Below are 23,896 nucleotides of genomic sequence, written 5' to 3'. Positions count from 1 at the left end.
CTTTTCAGGAAGAGGGGAGGTCTTTGATTACATTGTAATTCTTTACTGAATACTTGACAATTCAGTTTGCTGTTTATTACTGTTGCAACTTTGGAATTTCATATTTTTCCAGAATTGTATCAATTTTAATGTCTCCAAATTTCAATTTTTCATAATATTGTTAGTCTAAAACTTTTTGTGCTAGTGCTTCTTTCAGTATTAATTGCATGTTTACATCTCTTTTTTTCTTCTTCTCACTTTGTCATATACTATTTGTATATTTTACAACCTTTTCAAGAAACCAGCTTAATGTCTTGTTTCTGCACTCTGTCTCTCTGATTTCTGACATTATGTTATGTTTTCCTTTCCTCCCCTCCTCCTTCTCCTCCTCCTTCCAGGTTTATTATGGAGCTTTTTTCTAGCTTCCTGCATTGAAAAATTAGCTCTAAGAATGTTTCAAAAGGGGTTTGGAGGAAGCCCTCTGAAGCCTTATATACTTGATACTATTTTTTATTTTACTTGCATTTAAATGATATTTTGGCTGGATATAAAATTCTAGGCTTGAAGTCCTTTTCCACTGACATTTAAAATATTACTTCATTGCTTTCTTTTTGTTTTTTTTTCACACACACACACACTGTATTTTATTTTTACAAGAGATAAACAGACTGACACCAAGCATTGTAAATGGATGACCACAACAAAAGCAACAATGATTGCAATTACCAAACACGAAACACACTCATGCTATGTCATAATATTGACATTCAGTCCAGTAATCCTCCACTGTAACAGCTCCTTTACTTTGCAGTGAAAATTGATTTGTATGTTCTTTGCCTCTGAGTCCTTGTGGGACTTTTTGTTTTAATTCAAACAGAAAGTCACAAAAATTATAATCATCCTCATCAGTTCACTCAGTCCCATGTAATTATTTTTTTTTTTCATCTTGTTCTTTTGTGAGCACTTTTATGAGTTCATCAGTTTTTCATTAGAGTTCTGAAAATGCTTATTCATTCAGTTCAGCAGTACAGTCAGTTACCAGAAACCTGTACTTGTCAGAGTCTTTTCCATGAATTCCTTGAAGATGAAACCCTTTTATAGGAACATATTTGCAAAAGCATCACAGTACACCCAGAAATGTCTGTAAATGACAAAATGCTTAAAAATGACCATGGTTAAAGATTTGATGAAAGTTCATAATAATGCAAATGACAAGGAAATTTAGTTATTTCTGAGATATACATTTTAAAGTAATAACTAGAATTGTGACTTATAACATTATACCAGACATATAAGATTTTTAGAAATTTCATGTAGTGTCTGAAACATTTATATTAATATATTTCCATACAAATAACCCAATGAAAGTTTAGTATTAGTTGTTTTGTTTGTTTGTTTTTTTTATACTGCAGGTTCTTATTAGTCATCAATTTTATACACATCAGTGTATACATGTCAATCCCAGTCGCCCAATTCAGCACACCACCATCCCCACCCCACCGCAGTTTTCTCCCCTTGGTGTCCATATGTCTGTTCTCTACATCTGTGTCTCAACTTCTGCCCTGCAAACCGGCTCATCTGTACCATTTTTCTAGGTTCCACATACATGCGTTAATATACGATATTTGTTTTTCTCTTTCTGACTTACTTCACTCTGTATGACAGTCCCTAGATCTATCCACGTCTCAGCAAATGACTCAATTTCGTTCCTTTTTATGGCTGAGTAATATTCCATTGTGTATATGTACCACAACTTCTTTAACCATTCGTCTGTCGATGGGCATTTAGGTTGCTTCCATGACCTGGCTATTGTAAATAGTGCTGCAATGAACATTGGGGTGCATGTGTCTTTTTGAATTATGGTTTTCCCTGGGTATATGCCCAGTAGTGGGATTGCTGGATCATATGGTAAATCTATAAATGCTTAACTCTTAACTGTTGCCTTCATGAATCTATACTCAACTTCTGTCATGTGGGTGATACTGATCATCATTCTGTGAATGAATAAACCTTGGTAAATAGCGAAAGGCCCATTTGTATAAGGAAAACTTTCCCATGTTTTTCCTTTACTCACAATACTTCCATGCTCCCAACACTTCTGACACCAGGTCTGTGGGTTTTCCACAAATCCAGCAATCAGTTCGATGACACCAGCTGAGCATCCTACGATTTAATTCCATTCTGACACTATTTACCTGGAGATGGCATCAGATCCCGCAGGCTAAGACTTCAGTCCCACAGAACATTCCCCACTTCGGACAACAAATGCAAGTCCCAGTCTGTCACCTGTACTGACTGGCTATGAATCAGGGCTTTCTTGATCCCCTCCTTGGGCTCAGTAATTTGCTAGAATGGCTCACAGAACTCAAGCAAACACTTATGTTTACCAGTTTATTATAAAATGATATGATGAAGGATATAGATGAACATGCAGGTGGAAGAAATTTGTAGGCAAGGTATGTGGGAAGGGACATGGCGCTTTCATGTCCTTTTGGGGAGCACCGCTGACCCAGCACCTCCAGGTGTTCACCAACCCAGAAGCTCTCTGAACTCTAAACTTCAGGCATTTTATGGAGGCTTCGTTGCATAGGCATGACGGGTACTCTCCAGTCCCTCTCCCCTGCCCAGGGGATGGAAGGTGGGTGGAAAGTTCCAAGCTTCAAATGATGACTTGGTCTTTCTGGTGACAAGCTCCCATCCTGAAGCTATCCAAGAGCCCACTAAGAGTCACCTCATGAGAACAAAAGACACTCCTATCACCTAGGAAATTCCAAAGGATTTAGGAGCGCAGTGTCAGGAACCAGGGTCAAAGACCAAATATCAGAACAAAAAATGCTCCTAGTGTTCTTGTCACTTAGGAAGTCACAAGAGTCTTAGGAGCTCTCTGCAGGAACTGGGGCAGAGAAACATATATGTATATTTTTTCCATGATTTTACAATAATAAACTGTCCTTTTCTGTTGTCACTGTGCTATATCTTTCTCCCCTTTGTCAGTGGGGAAGTGCATGTTGTTATTCATAAATAACATACACATCCAATAGTGAGGTAAATTGCAAAATTCATTCTTTTATTCACTCAACAGACATTTATCAAAAACCTCCTGTATGCAGGCTTGTGTGCTGAGTTCTGAGATCATGTTCTAACAGAGAAGACAGACAAGAAGAGGCAATACAATATAGTGGGATATGTATCAAGCTAGATGTGATGAGGTAGTATTACTAGAGCAAATAGGGGACCACCTAACCCAATCTTGTGAGATGAGGAAAGCCTCTTAATTAAATGAATGGAATTGTAATAGTCATTTGTCTTTGTCTACATGACACTGAAAGAATTTCAGGCTTAAGTTGACCAGTGTCTTCTAGTACACAACACTTCACTAGAATATTACTGATTAAAATAATGAATTTTATTGTTATTTTTTTCTAAGTATAGTCAGTATAGGGAATTACAAAACCCTGCAGATTTTAAGAAAACTTACATCACTGCTACCATCTACAAATAATTATTAATACATTGATATATTTCCTTTGTCATCATTTCTATGCATTATGACATATAGTCATAAATACAATTCTGTATCTGGTATTGTTAATATGATAATGTACATACGTCATTAGAAATCTCTCAAATCTATATAAGCATAATATTTAAATGGCTACTAAAATGAACCAAATTTTACTACCATTTTCCATACTTATATAGTTTCATACATTCTTCAGGTAAAATCATGTGATTTCAGTCATTGAACTACCTACTAAAAATGAACTTAAAATAACCGACTGTTTCCTAAAATCTGTGCCCTAAATATTGTATTTGGCATTTCCTTCATTATTAAGTAAAAATAATGCTTAGACTACACTTCCTAGTGTATGGTGAATTAAGCATATCTGTAGATTATCTAGCCAAGCAATGTAAATTAAAATCTTTTTTTAAAACAGAATTTCTATGCTCCATGCATTTTAGATGTGTTTTGGCCCCCATATCATATGGCAACACCTGAAAAATAATTTTTTAATCTAGTTTAGTGTTTCCCTGGAAAGAGTAGAGAATATATGTACCATGGGTAAAATGATAAAATTTGCTTAATATATACGGACATAAGTTCTATTGAAATTGTAATAATTTTCCACTTTGGGCCAGAGCCCAAATATTAGCCAGAGCCCTGTGTAATCCAGTCTCACCTTCCTGTAGCTTTCAAATTCTACATCAAAGTAAAAGAAACTTCTAGAAAAGAAAAAAGGACCCAATTTATAAACCACAGGTCTACTTCTTAAATTCTCTTGACTCTGCCACAGCTGGAATCTTTCATTCTCAGCTGTCTACCAAAACTTTCCCCAACACTTATCCTGAGAAGCTTTCCATTTCTCTATTTTATAGATCACACTGGCCTCTCTGCTGCTTTTAGTCTTTTCCCATCCTCATCCAGTAAGCAAAAATCCTTCTCTTCAGAAACCCAAGGAGAAGGTCATGGTTGTGGTCATTGTCACCTCCAAACTATGAAGCTGTTTTTGCCACCCTGGACCCCTTCTTACCCCAATCCTCAACCCCCTCACCCCCAACTGTGCCATCTCATATAATTAACATCCACACCCACAAAAATAAAATCTGAAAATATACTCTTTTCCTAACCCTAAACCACTGAAAGAGAAGAGATTCATGAGCTGTAAATGCAGCTTTATTAAATGCAGTTGTAAAATATATGATGTTTGTCGTTTGTCCCATCTTTACAGAGGGCTGCCCCTGCCAGTCCTGTGACAGTCAGCCCTTGTGGCAGGTGACCACTGAACAGCTATGAGAGGACACTGAAAGATGCTCTGATTCATGAACAAGCATACTATGAAAAAGTAACATAGGAAAATAAGAAAAAGATCACAGTTAATCTTTCTGGTTTGCCCATCTGACCTCTTGAAAATGGCATAAATTCATCAGTTCTCAATGATATGAAAGTTGAAAGAGTGACTGAAAGGCTTCTGACAGAACAACGACCATAATAACTAATAATAATAACTATCACTATTGATAGCTAACTGTATCAATGCATTTTACATGCATTATCTCATTTAATTTTTATAACGTTTCTATGAAGTAAAGTACAGTTTTTATCTTTATTTTACAAATGAAAAAATAAAATTACATAGCTAGTAAGTGGTGAAGTTGGGACTCATATGCTGCATATTCTGACTGCAGAATTTGTCCTGTCAATGACTTTGCCATGCTACTGTAGACGTCCTTGGGTCAATGAGCAGTATTCCCACGTTGATCTATATTATATCATCTCCAAGTCTCAGAAAATCTTGCAGTGTGGATTCTTGTGCATTTGTTCAAGGTGAGAATGCTTCTTCTATTGGCTTTACTGAGCTAAGCAATTTAGGAATGAGTCATAAAGCAAAGAATATTTAAACATCAGGAGGGTCAAAAGTGTGGAGTATGAATAAGGAAAGATGAGAGACATGATTCTTCTGGTCTCTGATGACCTGTAATGTTCAAAAGTTGTGTGAAGAGGGCCTTACATAAAGCCAGAGAGGGACTGTGAACGCCTGTTGACTTCTTACTGATTCCCATATCTAAACCAACTTATAGCCCTTAACAATTATTATTTTCCTTGTAGCTACACAATGAATTAGGAAAATATCCATTTCCGTTCTAATGGATTTCTATTAAAGGTTAAGAAAAACCCTAGATAGAAATCTGTATCCCCAAAGTACCATCCCCACCCAAAAGTCTACATGGTTGTCCAGTCTGGGGCTTGGGGGAAAGTCAAGAAGAGGAAATGTCTTCATGTTCTCCAGCTCTGCTCCTCATCTCTTTCTCTAGCTTTACCCTCCGGCTCTGACTAGAAAAGATGATCATTGTAGGACGGAGCCAGAGCTACAGTATTTTGTTCTCATGAGCTTATGGATGAGAAATGAAACCATGGAAACAGTCTGAGTGCATATATTCGAGATGGACCATAGATCAGGTTTATCTGTCTTGATTCCAGATGTTTGTGTGTGACTGAAACGAAAGCTGTGCTACTTGACCAAATCTGAATCTATTTAGGGATTCCTAGGGACATGTAGGTGTAGGGTAGAAGATAAGTTTTGCTTTACTTTGAGAAACAATGTGGAAAAAGAAAGGACCAATTAGATTAGATGTGGGATTTCTGAGATTAGACCTGTGCTTGGCACTGTTCTGTTAGCTGGCTGGCTGGATGATTTGGTGAGTGGTTGGAAGAAAATCTCAACATTTTGGAGCACTGGTGTTTGATAAGGTAATTAAGCAGTATCATTAGAAAATGTTGGGGGAAAAAAAGAAAGACAATGTTAGGCCATTTTCCCACAACAGAATGGTCTAAACTTTCTAGAAAATTGGCTTCCTTGTTATTGGGAGAATACAAAATGGAAAATAACTGATCATGGCTGTAACTTCTGTGTTAATCTCATTTAAATGAAAGTCATTTCAAAGCATTTTGTAGACATGTTTGATTCTCTGACACCTAGTTTCTCTTCAATTCAGATTTGCATCATCTTTTGGTTTTGGGGAATTTATTGTATTTATTTTATTAGATCAACACATGCATTATGCAATATAGAACTCAAATTGGGAAACAGTACCTCATTTTGTTTGAATAATCTCATTGTCAGAACTTTGAATAGGTGGAATAATCAGTCACCCACAAGGTTTGATTTTAAGAGCGATGACTAATCTCAGGCATGTCTTTTGAACATCTGAAATTGGCATCATTTCATTTAATTCAACTCACATAACATTTACGGAATATCTGATGTGTGCACTGTACTTGGAGAGAGAGACACAGATAAATACCTACATTTCAGTTTGGTGAGTCCCATAATAAGATATGTTTTAAGCTTTGTGCTAAAGTAAGGAAACAATTACTTGTGCCCAGGAAGGCAGGCAGCAAGGCAACTGAATGGAAGAACCTTTTAACTGAGACTTGAACAGTCAGAAGAGGATCAACAGAGAGACAGTTGCGGGGTGGGCAGACATGTGAAAAGCATGAAGGCAGAGACTATTGGGCAGGCTTTGACATTCCTTTGTGAGCAATTCCTCAAAACACGTTACCTCTGTAGTGTACAGGTAACTAATTTTTCTTCCCCAACACCTTGATGCTGAGGAAGAAGGTAATCTTGAGACACACGTATTCCACACATTTTTCCTTTAAGAAGACAATAGCCACTCAGTGGTGGATTTACTGTGAAGCCAGTGTTTCAGGGTCCCTTATTTGCCTGAGATCCTCCCAAGATTGTGTACTTAATTATGTATTAGTAATTTCATATGATTTCTTTTGAAGGGGTACCCCAAATTATATGAACTCCAGATCCCACGTAACTTGGATATGCCCCTAGCTACCATTTATTATACAGTGTCTCAATCAGGGTCCAATCAGGAGACATAAACCGCAAGTAATTTGAATAGGGACCATGTAATATAGACATTTATTAAGTGGAACAGAGAATTAGAGTAATGTGGAGTGGCTAGGAAGGAGTAAAAAGAACTGTCAAGAATAGAAGAATAGCAGATACATGGGCAGCCACTAAGGGCTGAGAGAGAGCACACAAGAAAGGAACAGATCCGGAAAAGCCTGTTGTCACCCTCAACCCCTCGCCCCAGGACGGACATCCAAGTTCACTGGAGAAGGCGTGGCTGAGACTCCCTGGATGAGCTCCCTGTACAGCTCCCTAGGGGGTGCCAGGGAAGGCATTTATGGGAAACTGCCAAGCCAGTGGCACTCCACCGAGAAGCTCTCCTGGGGATTGTGGAGGAAAACCATACATGGGAGGTGCCGTGTACTGGGGGCCAACCAGCGCCGCAGGAGCTGGGCACCGCGGAAGCTGTCCCCACTGCAGGAGCGGACCCGGAGGTGTACCGTGGAACCAGGAGGCAGATCCCCTTCCTACTCTAGTGTCCCTCCAGCACCCTCTACTCACAAAGGTCGAATTTGATCATCGTGCAAGCTGCAAAGAAAAACACAGGATCCGGTGTCATTATTGCAAAGCAAAGAATAAAGGATACGTTTAGATCTCAAAGGCAATCCACTGATAACTGGCACCTCTCTACAAGTAAGTCGTATACCTAACCTCATTCACTTCCGACAAGAACCCTGTATGTCCCACATATGTTTTCCTGACATGAGGCACTGCTTGTGTCTTAGTCTGTTTGGGCTGCTGTAACAAATACCACAGACTGGGTGGCTTATAAACAACAAATATTTATTTCTCACAGTTCTGGAGGCTGGGAAGTCCAAGATCAAGGCGCTGGCAGATGCAGTGTCTGGTGAGAGCCCACCTCCTGGTTCGCAGATGAGTTGTGCTATGTCCTCAAATGGCAGAAGGGGAAGGGAGCTCTGGGGTCTCTTTTATAAGGCAGTAATCTTATTTATGAGGGTTCCACCCATGACCTAATCACATCCCCAAGGCTCCATCTCCAAATACCATCACACTGGGGATTAGATTGCAACCTCGGAATTTTGGCGGACCCCAATCTAGAGCAGCTTGTGAACCTAAGTTCTTCTGATTAACAGCAAAGCTGAGGTGAGGAAAACCACCAGAAACAATGAGATGTTTCCCGAAAGGTCATCTGAGAGGGATCACCTAGAAGAGACGAGTAGGAGGGCAGACAAAAGGGGCCTGTCAGTCATTTTAGCTTTCTGATCCTTTGCATAAGCAATCACCCTTTATCTCAGCTACAGAGATGTGTACTTGGCTTCAAATCTGGAAAACCCAAGACATGCATTAGGAGTGTGGCTGTTAAGAATTTAATTAAAACATTCCTATTCTGTGGGGTTTAGCCTTTAAACTGTGACTATCAAACTGCTTATGTTATCATCTGTGAGTCCCTCTGGAGGGTTTAGTCACCAGTTGGCTTGTTTTTCCCCTAAGGATATGAGGCTGAGGCATGAATTGGAAAATATAATCTTGAAACAGGTTTGCATCTAGGTTTTAAAAAAATTAATTAGTTTTAAAGTTCAAAGTATATAGGGATTTATTCAATCATAGATTGGTATACTGAGTGTTATTACTGAGCTTTCCACTAGATGACACTATTGCTTCAATTTATTTGCATTGATCTTTGCTTGCTTTGGAATGAACTTCATAGGACAGTAAGCTACTTGAAGAAATCATGGAGTTCACTATTCTGCTTCCAAGTAAAGTATCTCCAGTATAGGAAAATCTAGCTTTACTTAGAAATGCCTTCAGGGAAACTACTGAAGTTTCCCTAAAGAAAGCTAAAGAACCTAGTTCTTTTTATTGACAAGAAATTGTTTTATATTAGACCTGTATTTTTTTTAAACATCTTTATTGGAGTATAATTGCTTTACAATGGTGTGTTAGTTTCTGCTTTATAACAAAGTGAATCAGTTATACATATGTTCCCATATCTCTTCCCTCTTGCGTCTCCCTCCCTCCCACCCTCCCTATCCCACCCCTCTAGGTGGTCACAAAGCACAGAGCTGATCTCCCTGTGCTATGCGGCTGCTTCCCACTATCTATCTATTTTACATTTGGTAGTATATATATGTCCATGCCACTCTCTCACTTCATCCCAGCTTACCCTTCCCCCTCCCCATGTCCTCAAGTCCATTCTCTAGTAGGTCTGTGTCTTTATTCCCTAGACCTGTATTTTTAAGACTGCTCTTTAAACACATTTCTTCCTCCTCTGTTCTCAGTGGAGATGAAGAAAAACAGATCATTTTCTTATATATAAAATCCTTTCAAATATAGAAGACCAATATAAGATTGGTTTTTGGGAATTGCCTGGTGGTCCAGTGGTTAAGACTCTTCACTTTCACTGCCAGGGCGCAGGTTCATTCTGGATCCCCCAAGTTGCGTGGCATGGCCAAAAAAAAAAAAAAAGGATTGGTTTTCATCTTTCTTTCCTTAAGGCGAAAATAATTTCCTTTAAGTTTTCATCACATTTCTTTGCCATTTGTTCTGCCTAATTTTTGATGAGATCTGGAATCCGAATGGAATCCAAAATACTCCAGGGACTTTGGATTTGTGTTCATGGCTGATTCACTTGTTAGTCTCCCAAAGTTTCGGCAATATGAGCTAAGAATAGTTTCTTAGATTCTTAGACAAAGACAGAGAATAAAGCTAATAATGGTTGAAGTCACCCTGTTTCATTCTGTTGCTGATAGAAACTAGAGTTCTTGGATAGTCATCAACTCTGACTTGTCCTGGCCAGGCTATCTGTGAATACGCCATGCTCCTTTCCACTTTTGGACCTTGTTATTCCCTCTGCGTGAGATGATTGTAACATCCCTACCCCATGCTCTTGTCACATCTTCAATCTCAAGTTAGACATCATTTCTCAGGAGTTTTGCCCTGCACCCACCACCATCTGCTGCCCCTGAAGACCTTGTCATGGATCCCAGTATAGTCCCCCTTAGCACCTTGCACTTCTCTCTTGTAGAATTTTGCATCCACATAGCAGTCTAATTATTTGTGACCGTTCGTTTGATGTCTTTTCTTTTCCCCCGCTAGATTCTATTAAGTTAAGGTCTTTTTTTTTTTTTTTTTTTTTAACCCACATAGCCCCGGCACTTTACTGGGGATACAGTAGGCAAATGGTAGGAACTCAGTAGGCCTATTTTGACAATGGACTGATTTCTGACTTATTTTGTATTCTTTTCTTTTCCAGAGATATAATGATTCCTAGTAGGGCAATTATCAGGAATCAGGAGGTAGACAGGAGCATGACTTATTCAAAACTCTGACAAAAAGTCAGAGACATAGATAGGGAGGGAGAGAGCTGTACATAACAGTTTGGTGAGGAAGGAAAAGCCAGATTTTAAACTCTGTAGTATGGGCAATTAAAACAATTGATGTGTTTTTAAAGAGAGAAATCAGATGGTCAGGTGGTTGCAATTCACTAGGAATGTTGAATGGTTCATGAGCACAAAGACCGTTTGTCCTGATAATTGTAGTAGTAATCTTGACATTGAACTTACTCTTTCTGGCTGGTTGTAATTTCATTTTCAGCTGTTATTGTGGAAGTTATTTTACCATGGTGTGGAGGCCTTTCACACAGGTGTGGATGACAACCGTGATGTTGACAATAACAACATAGTATCTAATATTTTTAGCACTTCCTGTGTACCAGGCACTGTGCTAGCCGTGTTGTAAGCATTATATCAATGATCAGACCAGCATGCATAACAGTCGCCTGGGGGAGGCTTCTTGTTAAATGCTGATAAAGTCTTACTCTCAGAGTTTCTGATTCAATAGGTGTGGGTGGGATGATAATTTTTGTGTTTCTGACAATATCCTCAAACAATGCTGAGGCTGCTGGCCCAGGGACCACAATTTGACAATCACTGCATTATTTCATTTAATCATCAAGACAACTTTAAAAGAAAAGTAGTACTATTCCCTCCTCTTTATAGATGAGGAAACTGAAGCTTTGAGAGATTCACTCACTGATCTAGAGTCACACAACTGGTAAATGGCAAGAGCTGTCAAAGGCAGGTCCTCCTAACTCAAAAGTTGAACTTCTTAACCCCTAAAGCAGTTGTTCTCAAACTTTGCATGCATCAGAATGACTGGAGGAGCTTTTTTAAAAAATTCAGGTACTTGAGTTCTACCTCTGTCTAATAAATCACATCTTCTGGGGTAGGGTGGGCTATTCTGTTGTTTGACAAGCTTCTCAGGCGATTTCTAAAGCCCAGTGGTTTTTGGAAACAGTGCACTTGGCTGCACCTTGTAATCTCTTGGGAGTTAAAATGAGTACTGGCATCTACTCCCATCCCCAGATATTCTGATTTATTTGAACTGGGCTGTGGCTTGGGAATCAGGATCGTCAAAAGCTCCCCAGGTAATTCTGATGTGCAGCTTGAGGAGTGGGTGAACCGCTAAGATTCTGTCTCTTGAACTTGACTGCTTATCTTTTTGAAACACTCAAATGAATTCATTATGCAAAAGAGGTAAAGGCAAGAAAAGACTCAAGGGCAGGCTTTAGTAGAGAGGAGCTCTGGAGGTGGAAGCTGGAGTTGGGCTGTTCTGTTATTTACTAACTCTGTTGTTAACTTTGGGTAAGTCACCAAACATTTCCTCAGCCTCAGTTTCCTCCTGTGTAAAAAGAGAATAGTGATGAGATTACGTGCTCTACCAATGCATAGTATTATTGTAGAAATTAAATGACATTATTTCTCTTTAAGGCTTTATGAACTCTTGAATACTGAACACAGGTGAGAGATTACTTTCACCCTGATGCAAAGAGAGATTTCCCACCAAGGATGTATTATCATAGCTGGGAATAAGTGAGGCTTTTAAATTTTTTTCCACCTGCAGCAGCCATAATGCCCAGCTCATATTCAGGTAGTTATGTCAAAAACATTTCCTTGGATTTTTTTTCCCCTTGCAGGCATAAACAGGGATGAAATCTTTTTTATATCATCTGTATGCTATATCTATTATGGGCAGGACCAATGGGTTGAGAATGCTTAACGCCAGTGTATTGTGGCTGGCTTATGGCACATCACCATCCGAAAAGCCATCACAGAGAAAAAAAAATCATCCACAGTTTAATTTAAATAATGGCCGCATCTCTGCAGTGATGACAGACTGTGACAGTTTTTAGGTTTTAGACAGCGACTGCTTCACTTTGTAAAAACAGATCAGCTGCCAGTGGACCTACAGTCATTGCCACACACATTTGTGAATTTTTAAAGAGAAATTGAGTGGGCAGCTGCAGTTTCAACCAGGTACATTTAGGTGAATGAACATATCCATCAAGTAATTTTTTTAAAAAAATATCATCTGCTGGTAAAGCTCCAAGTTCCTGAAGCCCATTTCCCATTTTAAAATTTCTGTAATGCCTCCTTGGAAAGAGGTAGAAAGTCATTAAGGGGAGCTGAAGGAATAACTCTTTGTAAGAATGGAATTGGGAGGAGTGTAAATCATTTTCTCTCTTCCTCATCCTTAGTACCATGTTGAATCTGGGAAGCCAGAGGGATGCAGTCTAGAGGGGTTGGTTGACAGAATAGTGGTTATAGAATGAATAAAGAAAAATTCCCTTTATCTCCTAACCCCTTAAAGTCCATAGACAGAGCCTTCTTCACGTATGCAAACTATATCAGCTAGGGAGGAAGGATCCATGGCTGCCAAGGGGGTGGGGAGTGAGATCCTCTGAGTGGGGCAAGTCCGTTCCTCCCTTTGTCCTGGGAAACAAAGGAGGGTTCCAAAAGCAGAGGGTAGGTTATTCCCTTTGCTCTGAATGGAGAGGGAAGGTGGAAGAGATATAAAATTAGGCTAATAACTACCACTTGTATAATACTCCGGAAGGTGAGCAAAATTTCTTTATTAAATTCTACCAAAAGACACCTTTACTTTGGGTCTTAACTCATTGATTCTTTTTTTTTTTTTTTAATTATTTTATTTTATTTTTTTTAATTTATGGTTGTGTTGGGTCTTCGTTTCTGTGCGAGGGCTTTCTCTAGTTGCGGCAAGTGGGGGCCACTCTTCATCGCGGTGCGCGGGCCTCTCACTATGGCAGCCTCTCTTGTTGCGGAGCACAGGCTCCAGACGCGCAGGCTCAGTAACTGTGGCTCACGGGCCTAGTTGCTCTGTGGCATGTGGGATCTTCCCAGACCAGGGCTCGAACCCGTGTCCCCTGCATTGGCAGGCAGATTCTCAACCACTGCGCCACCAGGGAAGCCCAACTCATTGATTCTTAACTCGCTAATGCAAAGATTGCAGTATTCAAAAAAATGTTTTTTGAATGATTTGGTCTAAGTACCAAATCCATTGATGTCATCAGCCTTCATCTGACTTGACCGTTTGACACGCTCAGTATCCTTCTCGGCTTTCGTTCCTTCTGTGGCTTCCCTGCTTATGGTCAAAGCAGAAAAGAAGGGACACTGGGTAGTGGTCAGAGAAAACGGAAATAAAATCACTTCTATATAATATTAATCTGGCCTTCCGTGACGCTTTGTTTATTTCTCAGTGAAAGCACTTATCAAATTTGGCTGTAATTTATTGTTCTTGCCTATGAATCTATGAAACCCTTGAGGGCTAGGCAGTGCCTTACTTAACACACTGTGCAGTGCCTGGTGCATCATAAATGTTTGATAAATGCTTATTGAATGAATATTTGAATCAACATGCAATAAACCTAAGAGAAAGTCAGCAATTTATAAGGATTTATGTTTCATGTGATGCTCTGTTTATATATATATATATATATATATATATATATATATATTGGTATGGTCACTTCAGCAGCTTGGATTACAAATCGAGTCACATCCTTCTCACCTTTAAAACATTTTGGGATTCCAGAGTTTTATTTTAGCAGAAAGTTCCATAGTTTCTTGAGGATTATTTCATCCCAAATTGTTCAAGAACCTCAGGGGCTTATTCAGTCTAAAAGGGTCTGTGCACTGCCTGATTGGTTCAATGTTGGGCCTCATCTTTAGCAGTCATTGGTTTGGTTGACTGGGTCCATGTGCTTTCTTGCCTGCCTTCCTCCCCGATTCTTTATGAGTTCCATCTCTGGGTCACACGCTCTTCTAGGGGTACTATCTTATGATTCTCTGTCCCCTGCTGCAGTGAGACAGCATCTGCTGGCAGTTTCAGATATCTGCATAGGCCACATGCGGCTCCACGCTGAGAATCCCAAGGTGACCTCTTTTGCAGCTAATTGGACTCACATGTTGGGTCTCGAGGCTCTTCCAGGCTCAGCCGCACACTGTGCTGAGGACAAGCTCTTTCCCCAGACTTCAGGCCCTCACTTTGAGAGAATGAATTGCCCCAGACTTCCCCTACCTGCCTGGAGAGATCCCCTTGGAGCCCTTGTGGTCCTTTCCTACCATCAGGCCATTGTCCAGACTGTCCCGAATATTCTAACATTTGAACTTGAAAAAGGAAAATAGCTTGCTCACATTCTTTCCCTCCCAAGAGGCTCCTAGACCCGTATGCAGATTTGTCCACCTTCTCCACAAATGATGACTCTGCATATCAAAAGATATGGGGAGGGCAAGGCTCTGGCAGTTTCCAGAAAGTTCTACTATATCTTTCCAAGGCAGTAGGTGACTGCTACCCTTACTTTTGAGTAACTAAGAGGGGTCAGTCAAGTGACTCTTTCCTGAAAAAGGAAAATTTGCTCCAAGATGCCTTATTATGTTCATCTATAGATGCAAGAGTTTTGGGAATAAATGCTATTTTAAAATTTCTTCTCAACACACACACACGGACAACCCCGCACACACCCAGACACTCTTTTTTTTTTTTTTTAAATCAGTCATCAATTTTATACACATCACTGTATACATGTCAATCCCAATCGCCCAATTCAGCACACCACCATCCCCAGCCCACCACAGTTTTCCCCCCTTGGTGTCCATACGTTTGTTCTCTACATCTGTGTCTCAACTTCTGCCCTGCAAACCGGTTCATCTGTACCATTTTTCTAGGTTCCACATACATGCGTTAATATACGATATTTTTTTTCTCTTTCTGACTTACTTCACTCTGTATGACAGTCTCTAGATCCATCCACGACCCAGACACTCTTAAAGTCTGCTGAGAGTGTTACCAAGGACCATCTCTAGATAATAAGATTACAAAGCATGACTTTATCTTTTCTTATTTTCCTCAAAGAATGCATGTCATTTGAACAATAAAATATTAAGTTAGTAAAATAATTATACAAAGCAGATAAATCCATAACTTTAGAGTAAAAGGTATCAACCAACTATGCCAGAGCTAGAATATCTTTGCCAATAAAATGTGACATTGTCTATAGGTTTTATCCTCTTTTTCACTTCAAACTCAATTACAGGTAACTTTATAAAAAGATCTAGTCACCTGTAGTACTTGCTGACTTTCTGAAATGCAGTTGCTGGTGACAAGCCATGCAGACAGTTTAGTGACATTGGATCATTTTTTGTTGTTGTTATGGTGCTCTGAATATAAATTTTAATTATATTTTGTTCTCTGTTTTGGAATATACTATTTTTTTATAAAGCATATAAATGGAAAAGCGATTTTACAACTTCTAGTGCAGAACGTGAACAAAAGTGTTACCTCCACTTGTGTTTACCTATCCTTTTACTGTCAATCTAAAATTTTCTAAGAGAGATGGCTCATCCACTGGCATCTTTTCAGAAAGGCTGGCAGAATCTTTCAGGCAGTCTCTTATTTAGAAATGCGATTTTTAGTTGTCGACGTAATCTCAAAACATATCTTCAAAACAAAATAATCCTGGAGCAACGCTTGACACTCGAAATGCAAAGCAGAATAGAGGAACAGTTTCAACCGTTTATTGGTTGAACTGTCTTTTGTCAGTCACCCTGTCATATATGGTAACTGATGTCCAAACATTTGAGACAGACAGCATATGCAGGATGTGCTCTGGTTGAGGAAAATTCCAGATCCCCTGGATCCGCTCAGTATGGGGAGAGAGCCCTCGCTGACTCCTCTGAGTTCAGTGGCACTGGAGCTTGACAGCGGGGCTGTGATAACTCATGCTCCCTTCACAGCTGGGAGGATGAGAAGAATGATGTCATTAGCAAGAAGAGTCCAAATTGGAAGCGAGTTGCTTTTACAAACTTCATAATAAAAACTGATTTTTGTACTTTCCATGTGCTTATTCTGCAAATGTTTAGCACATTTCTGTCTGCTAGGTTTAATTTTCTAATTTGGCTCTAGTTTGAATGTGAAACTGATTTGAGTAAGTTAAGGGGAGGACGTTAAGGGTATTTTGGGGGAGGAGGGGGGCAGTGGGAGTGCTCCGTCACAGGGACTGCATTGTCCTCCATAGGCTATTTGCAGTCAGATGTCACCGAGTTCAGTGGTCGAGAGATGCTTTGTATTATGCCATATCTATTAGATTATTTTGTGATTCATTGAGTCATAGAATCAGTGGTCGAGAGATGCTTTGTATTATGCCATATCTATTAGATTATTTCGTGATTCATTGAGTCATAGAATCAGGGATTGTTTTAGTTGGCTGAGGACCGGGGTGGGGGGGTGGCAGTGCTCAAGTGGAGCAGCCTATGGGACTCAGCCTGGGAGTCTTTTCAAAACCACAGTGACAAACTCCTCCTTCCTCACCACCCCCAGTCTCCCCCGAGTCATGGCAGGTAAGAATCCCCCAGAGATGGGAATGTGTATTTAGAAAAACTTCTTAGGGGATTCTGATAGGATCCTCTGGCTGAGAACCATCAATTTCATAAAATGAGAAAAGAAAAGAAAGAGAGGTAAAATAACACCCATCCACGATAGGGTCAAGGCTGGTACCTTATTCTCAGGCCATTTCTCTTTAAAATCTATTGGGGACCTTGGGAATATAAATATATGTTGGTTCGCAACCTCAGGAGTTCCCTGGGTGAAATTTGAAACTGAACTCTGTACAGAGGGCAGAGAGAGATGGAGAAAAGGCAGACCACTTCTGATTGGTAGGTGGCATGTTTAATAAGCAAGGGAACTTACATGCCAGGCTTGTCCCGGGCGACCTCAAGACAAAGATCTTCCACTCGCCTCCACAGAATCTTAAGAGTTTATACAGAGGCCATAATGGGGTTCAGTCACGTACACACCATGCAGATGGTCTCACCAACACACTGCTCCCTCCAGCCTGCATCCGTCATGTGGCTCCTGGTTCAGGGAAAGATGTGTCTTCCAAGGACAAGGAGGTGGTGAGGAGCCTGCAATCGCCCGGGTCCAGCTCACGGGTCAACTGGTGGTCACATCCTCTCAGGGACTTCCTCCAACTGTACATCTTCCAGGTCATCTCTTTCATGTATTATTCTTCAGGATCAATATGTACAGTCCAAGCGTTGATGTCATGATGTTGGTTCTTTCCTGATTTGTGAGGGTGGGAGAGGAAGCTGTAGCACGTCCTGATGGAAACAGGCCACAAGCTGGATTCTCTAGGAGACTTGCTTGACACACACCTTCAATGTCTGAAAAACAGTTTCTGCAAAGTGCAATAGAGTAAAGCACAATAAAACGAGGTCTGCCTGTACACTAAGTTCAAGGAAGTCGACTTCTTTATGAAACTCTTTGTAAAGGCTTGTTGCCTGCTTCACTGTGAAGTATTGAGGATATGCTGTAGGTCCCTTTAATCTGAATGCTCAGGATCCCTTCTTTGTCATCAGCAGCGTCTCTGCCAAATTCGCTGTGTTTAAGACCAGCGGATGAGTTTGATCTTTTTGGATGGAAGAACCACTTCCTGCTTAAGGTCTTAACAGAAAATGAATATCTTATTGGATTAAAATAAATGACTTCTCAAATATAACACCTGTAATATATACTCAAGCTTGCAGAGGTTCCTATTTAGGTTTTTCATATCCGATACATATTGGTTACGTAGCAACATTCTCTCTGGCTCTCACCCTCCAGTGTGGAAGCACAGTCACTGCTTCCTGTATCCCAGACCAGTGCTGTCCCATAAAAACATAATGCAGGCCACATGTGTCATTTAAAATTTTCTGGTAGTCACACTTAAAAATTTAAAAAGAAATAGGTAAAATTACATTTGGTAATATATTTTATTTAACTCAATATGACCAAAATATTATTTCAACCTGTAATCAATATAAAAAGTATTAATGAAATATTTTACATTCTCTATTTCTTACCAACTCTTTGACATCTGATATGGATTTTACATTTACAACGCATCTCAATTTGAGTGTTAAATGTAGAATTTTCATTGGCAATACTTGATCTGCGTTCAGATTTCATAAAGTACATAGTCAGAAATTAAGTTCACATATCCAAGTATTTCCAAATGTATTTAAAAGTTTCCAGTAACTAAATTGAGTACTGAAAAGCAGCTGTCGTCTTATATTCACATTCCCATTTACATTTACAAAACTGGTTCATCTTTTTTAGAGGCATCTATTTAACTTTGAAGACAAATAGGAGTTTTGAAATGACATCTGTCCAGGTTAAGTAAATTCACTAACTTTTGTGTCAGTGCAGTATTGTTAACATTGAATTCAAAGGGGATATTATATAAATTGAAAAGGAACTCTAAATTTATCAATGTCAACAAAGTGTTCTTCAAATTTTTCTTGTAGTTTTCACAGCGAATTTACATAACACTGCTAATCAAAAGCTTCTGCATATTGATTCATGTTAGGAAAGTATGTAATATTGTTACTTATATGTAATATGAAACATTTCAACTTTAATATAAATTTTTGCACTTGTCTAGCTAGGTCACAAATAAGCCTTTCCTTTCGTTGGTGCTTCAAATTTAGCTCATTTATATGCAGTGTGATATCTATCAGTAACCGCAAATCACATTGCCTCTTTGCCTTTGATTATTGAATATTTGGCAAGCATTCCCTTGGATGGGAAAATCTTGAATAGGAGTTAAGAGTACAATACATTTTTGTAAAGTGCTTCTATGACTCGAACAAACAACATTGGCCAAGAACACAAGATCATTTAATCTACTGCCTGCTATTTGTTGTAACAATTCTATTAACTGACAATGATTAATCATTTGTACATATTTACTGAATGATTTTTAACAACTGTATATGTGACACTTTTTTTTCCAGCAGAATCAATTCGTATTTATTCAAAGCATTTAAAAGCAAAATTTGACCCAAGAATTCAAATAAAAAGAAAATCAAACATATTGCATACATATTGAAAGATATTTTAAATAACAGAGCATTTTTTTTTTATACAGCAGGTTCTTATTATTCATCCATTTTATACATATCAGTGTGTACATGTCAATCCCAATCTCCCAATTCATCACACCACCACCACCACCCCCCGCCACTTTCCCCCCCTTGGTGTCCATGCGTTTTTTTCTCTACTTCTGTGTCTCAATTTCTGCCCTGCAAACCGGTTCATCTGTACCATTTTTGAGGTTCCACATACATGCATTAATATACAATATTTCTTTTTCTCTTTCTGACTTACTTCACTCTGTATGACAGTCCCTAGATGCATCCACGCCTCTACAGATGACCCAATTTCGTTCCTTTTTATGGCTGAGTAATATTCCATTGTATGTATGTACCACAACTTCTTTATCCATTCGTCTGTCGATGGGCATTTAGGTTGCTTCCATGACCTGGCTATTGTAAATAGTTCAGCAATGAACATTGGGGTGCATGTGTCCTTTTGAATTATGGTTTTCTCTGGGTATATGCCCAGTAGTGGGATTGCTGGGTCATATGGTAATTCTATTTTTAGTTCTTTAAGGAACCTCCATACTGTTCTCCATTGTGGCTGTATCAATTTACATTCCCACCAACAGTGCAAGAGTATTTCCTTTTCTCCACACCCTCTCCAGCATTTGTTGTTTGTAGATTTTCTGATGATGCCCATTCTGACTGGTGTGAGGTGATACCTCATTGTTTTGTTTGGCGTTTCTCTAATAATTAACGATGTTGAGCAGCTTTTCATGTGCTTCTTGGCCATCTGTATGTCTTCTTTGGAGAAATGTCTATTTAGATCTTCTGCCCATTTTTGGATTGGGTTGTTTGTTTTTTTAATATTGAGCTGCATGAGCTGTTTATATATTTTGGAGATTAATCCTTTGTCCGTTGATTCGTTTGCAAATATTTTCTCCCATTCTGAGGGTTGTCTTTTCGTCTTGTTTATGGTTTCCTTTGCTGTGCAAAAGCTTTTAAGTTTCATTAGGTCCCATTTGTTTATTTTTGTTTTTATTTCCATGACTCTAGGAGGTGGATCAAAAAAGATCTTGCTGTGATTTATGTCAAAGAGTATTCTTCCTATGTTTTCCTCTGAGAGGTTTATAGTGTCCGGTCTTACATTTAGGTTTTGAATCCATTTTGAGTTTATTGTTGTGTATGGTGTTAGGGAGTGTTCTAATTTCATTCTTTTACATGTAGCTCTCCAGTTTTCCCAGCACCACTTATTGAAGAGACTGTCTTTTCTCCATTGTATATCCTTGCCTCCTTTGTCATAGATTAGTTGACCATATGTGTGTGGGTTTATCTCTGGGCTTTCTATCTTGTTCCATTGATCTATATTTCTGTTTTTGTGCCAGTACCATATTGTCTTGATTACTGTAGCTTTGTAGTATAGTCTGAAGTCAGGGAGTCTGATTCCTCCAGCTCTGTTTTTTTCCCTCAAGAGTACTTTGGCTATTCGGGGTCTTTTGTGTCTCCATATAAATTTTAAGATTTTTTTGTTCTAGTTCCGTGAAAAATGCCATTGGTAATTTGATAGGGATTGCATTGAATCTGTAGATTGCTTTGGGTAGTGTAGTCATTTTCACAATATTGATTCTTCCAATCCAAGAACATGGTATATCTCTCCATCTGTTGGTATCATCTTTAATGTCTTTCATCAGTGTCTTATAGTTTTCTGCATACAGATCTTGTTTCTCCCAGGTAGGTTTATTCCTAGGTATTTTATTCTTTTTGTTGCAGTGGTGAATGGGAGTGTTTCCTTTATTTCTCTTTCAGATTTTTCATCATTAGTGTATAGGAATGCAAGAGATTTCTGTGCATTAATTTTGTATCCTGCAACTTTACCAGATTCATTGATTAGCTCTAGTAGTTTTCTGGTGGCATCTTTAGGATTCTCTATGTATAGTATCATGTCGTCTGCAAATGGTGACAGTTTTACTTCTTCTTTACAATTTGTATTCTTTTTATTTCTTTTTCTTCTCTGGTTGCCATGACTAGGACTTCCAAAACTATGTTGAATAATAGTGGCAAGATTGGACATCCTTGTTTTGTTCCTGATCTTAGAGGAAATGCTTTCAGTTTTTCACCATTGAGAATGATGTTTGCTGTGGGTTTGTCCTATATGGCCTTTATTATGTTGAGGTAGGTTACCTCTGTGCCCACTTTCTGGAGCGTTTTTATCATAAATGGGTGTGGAATTTTGTCAAAAGCTTTTTCTGCATCTATTGAGATGATCATATGGTTTTTATTCTTCAGTTTTTAAATATGGTGTATCACATTGATTGATTTGTGTATATTGAAGAATCCTTCCATCCCTGGGATAAATCCCACTTGATCATGGTGTATGATCCTTTTAATGTGTTGTTGGATTGTGTTTGCCAGTATTTTGTTGAGGATTTTTGCATCTATATTCATCAGTGATATTGGTCTGTAATTTTCTTTTTTTGTAGTATCTTTGTCTGGTTTTGGTATCAGGATGATGGTGGCCTCAGAGTGAGTTTGGGAGTTTTCCTTCCTCTGCAATTTTTTGGCAGAGTTTGAGAAGGATGGGTGTTAGCTCTTCTCTAAATGTTTGATAGAATTCACCTGTGAAGCCATCTGGTCCTGGGCTTTTGTTTGTTGGAAGATTTTTTTTTTTTTTTTATTTTTGTAATTAATTTTTAAAATTTATTTATTTATTTTTGGCTGCATTGGATCTTCATTGCTGCGTGCGGGCTTTCTCTAGTTGTGGCAAGCGGGGCTACTCTTCATTGCGGTGCATGGGCTTCTCATTGTGGTGGCTTCTCTTGTTGCACAGCACGGGCTCTAGGTGCATGGGCTTCAGTAGTGGCTCATGGGCTGTAGAGCGCAGGCTCAGTAGTTGTGGTGCACGGGCTTAGTTGCTCTGCAGCATGTGGGATCTTCCTGGACCAAGGCTCGAACCCCTGTCCCCTGCATTGGCAGGTGAATTCTTAACCACTGTGCCACCAGGGAAGTCCCTGTTGGAAGATTTTTAATCACAGTTTCAATTTCATTACTTGTTATTGGTCTGTTCATATTTTCTCTTTCTTCCTGGTTCAGTCTTGGAAGGTTATACTTTTCTAAGAATTTGTCCATTTCTTCCAGGTTGTCCATTTTATTGGCATAGAGTTGCTTGTAGTAGTCTCTTAGGATGCTTTGTATTTCTGCAGTGTCTGTTGTAACTTCTCCTTTTTCATTTCTAATTTTATTGATTTGAGTCTTCTCCCTCTTCTTCTTGATGAGTCTGGCTAATTGTTTATCAATTTTGTTTATCTTCTCAAAGAACCAGCTTTTAGTTTTATTGATCTTTGCTTTTGTTTTCTTTGTTTCTATTTCATTTATTTCTGCTCTGATCTTTATGATTTCTTTCCTTCTGCTAACTTTGGCTTTTGTTTGTTTTTCTTTCTCTAGTTCCTTTAGGTGTAAGGTTAGATTGTTTATTTGAGATTTTTCTTGTTTCTTGAGGTAGGCTTGTATTGCTATAGACTTCCCTCTTAGAACTGCTTTCACTGCATCCCATAGGTTTGGATCGTCATGTTTTCATTGTCATTTGTCTCTAGGTATTTTTTGATTTCCTCTTTGATTTCTTCAGTGATCTCTTGGTTATTTAGTAACGTATTGTTTAGGCTCCATGTGTTTGTGTTTTTTACGTTTTTTTCCCCTGTAATTGATTTCTAATCTCATAACGTTGTGGTCAGAAAAATGCCTGATATGATTTCAATTTTCTTAAATTTACTGAGGCTTGATTTATGGCCCAAGATATGATCTATCCTGGAGAATGTTCCATGCGCACTTTAGAAGAAAGTTTAATCTGCTGTTTTTGGATGGAATGTCCTATAAATATCAATTAAATCTATCTGGTCTATTGTGTCGTTTAAAGGTTGTGTTCCCTTACTAATTTTCTGTTTGGATAATCTGTCCATTGGTGTAAGTGAGGTGTTATAGTCCCCCACTATTATTGTGTTACTGTTGATTTCCTCTTTTATAGCTTAGAGCAGTTGCCTTATGTATTGAGGTGCTCCTATGTTGGGCGCATATATATTTATAATTGTTATATTTTCTTCTTGGATTGATCCCTTAATCATTATGTAGTGTCCTTTCTTGTCTCTTGTAACATTCTTTATTTTGAAGTCTATTTTATCTGATATGAGTATTGCTACTGCAGCTTTCTTTTGATTTCCATTTGCATGGAATATCTTTTTCCATCCCCTCACTCAGTCTGTATGTGTCCCTAGGTCTGAAGTGGGTCTCTTGTAGACAGCATATATATGGGTTTCGTTTTTTTAT

At 38.9% G+C, this 23,896-nt stretch overlaps 1 long non-coding RNA gene across 1 annotated transcript; it reads right to left on the bottom strand.

Annotated features, from left to right (window-relative positions):
• Positions 1-610: 610 nt before the first annotated feature.
• Positions 611-9,261, bottom strand: LOC309615944. The gene is made up of 2 exons (XR_014237162.1): positions 7,042-9,261; positions 611-6,988 (listed from the first exon to the last, which is right to left on the bottom strand). It is a non-coding gene; the product is annotated as an uncharacterized lncRNA (long non-coding RNA).
• Between the last annotated feature and the right edge of the window lie 14,635 nt (positions 9,262-23,896).

The sequence above is a fragment of the Balaenoptera borealis genome (assembly GCF_965194805.1).
Source record: "Balaenoptera borealis genome assembly, chromosome: 18".
Taxonomy (NCBI): Eukaryota; Metazoa; Chordata; class Mammalia; order Artiodactyla; family Balaenopteridae; genus Balaenoptera; species Balaenoptera borealis.
The sequence above is the reverse complement of the archived record's forward strand: the minus strand, read 5'-3'. Positions and strand labels throughout refer to the sequence as shown.